Raw genomic sequence first — 1,581 nt, 5'->3', positions numbered from 1 at the left:
ATATTAAAGTGGGCCTATTATGCAAAACTCACTTTTTTTAAACTTATTTTTGGGTCTCTACTGCTTAGAGAAGCAGTCCAAACACCAAAAAAATACACCCAGCCTTGTTTTTAGCTGTAATAACATGTATTTTTATGTATCTGGAAACGTTTTTTTCTCAAAGCACGTTATTCTGACGTCACAATAACAGTCACCTAGCAACCTAAACCAGAGTCCTGCTCCTCGCCCACTTCCTCAAAAGATGATAGTTGTTCTGTTTTTACAGCAGCCATGGAGAACAGAGATGCCTGGATTAATTTAATTTTTATCTTTGATGACAATGTTCTGACAATATTGCCAAAGAAATCTGTAGTTTGTGAAAATAATTTCAGTTTGGAAACTTCTACCATGTCGGGGGGCGGAGCTAAAGTAAACAAACGGTTGGGAGGGGGGTTTCCAGCATGTTCTAGAGAGAGCTGAAGAACAGGAAGAACTGAAAAGGTGAAAATTTCATTATCTGAGATTGTTTTTGTGAATTAAACCAAATGAACATGTTTTTTATAGCCCACAGATGGATCCTAACTTGAGCTAAGACCCCCATAATAGGCCGCCTTTAATAAGTATCGATTAGATACTTATTAGTTCTGTAGACAAAGTTTACTGTATACAAATGTTCTCAGTCAGCAGGTTGACAGTTTCAGGAGCTGCTTGAGTAGAACTTCCTCATTCTCTTCCTCTTCTTTGTCATCAGACTTTAAAAGAGAGGCATGCAAAGAGTATTTAAGGCTCAGGCATTAAAGCAGAAAAACATATTTTGACTGAAATATTTTCTACACCTACAGGTTAGCCAAGCATCACTCTGCACCACCACCCAGTACCACATTCATGAGCTTCTTCATACATAAAGGTCAAAGGTTTTGAGTTTATGACCTTAGTAAAAGTACACAGTATTGTTCTTTAATGAAGTGTGGAAGTTGTAAGAATAATTTAACTTGTGATATTTAAATTTTCAAGACTGATGACATTCTGCAAGAAAAGGAATAATTTAAAAAGATGTTCTCTAATTTACTTTCATGTCATTTTAGTGTTTTAAGCTGAGAGCTCTGATATATTTATTTAAAAAACCTCTTAGTATGGTTCTAAATAAGTTTAGCACAAAACAAACAACTTGTTGTGGATAAAACACAAGGTAGAAATAAATTTAGCAGATATTTATGATAAACCAACACTTGAAGGTGACTCAGAGTGATTTTAGTGGAAAATTAAAGTCAAACKAAGACATGTTTGTGTTATAATGTGGTGCATATAAATATTCTTAGGCTATAGTGTTTATAAGAAAGTGCACTCCCGCRGCAGCGCTGCTCCTTTGACAATCAGGAGTTTACGTGCAAGTTGTACATGTTTGTAAGATAACAAACTACGCTCCAAACACATTAACGTTTAAATAATACAAAGATTTTAGACTCTGAAGTCCCGGACTGGTCAGAGATGCAGCCAGATGCAGTCAAGTTGCCTCTGAGCCCCCGCTTCGAAAACAACGGTCAGGTGATCTCTCACAGTTTTGTTGTGTGTGTGTGTGTGTGTGTGTGTGTGTGTGTGTGT

This window comes from Austrofundulus limnaeus, unplaced genomic scaffold (genome assembly GCF_001266775.1).
Source record: "Austrofundulus limnaeus strain Quisiro unplaced genomic scaffold, Austrofundulus_limnaeus-1.0 Scaffold1336, whole genome shotgun sequence".
Classification (NCBI taxonomy): Eukaryota; Metazoa; Chordata; class Actinopteri; order Cyprinodontiformes; family Rivulidae; genus Austrofundulus; species Austrofundulus limnaeus.
The sequence above is the reverse complement of the archived record's forward strand: the minus strand, read 5'-3'. Positions refer to the sequence as shown.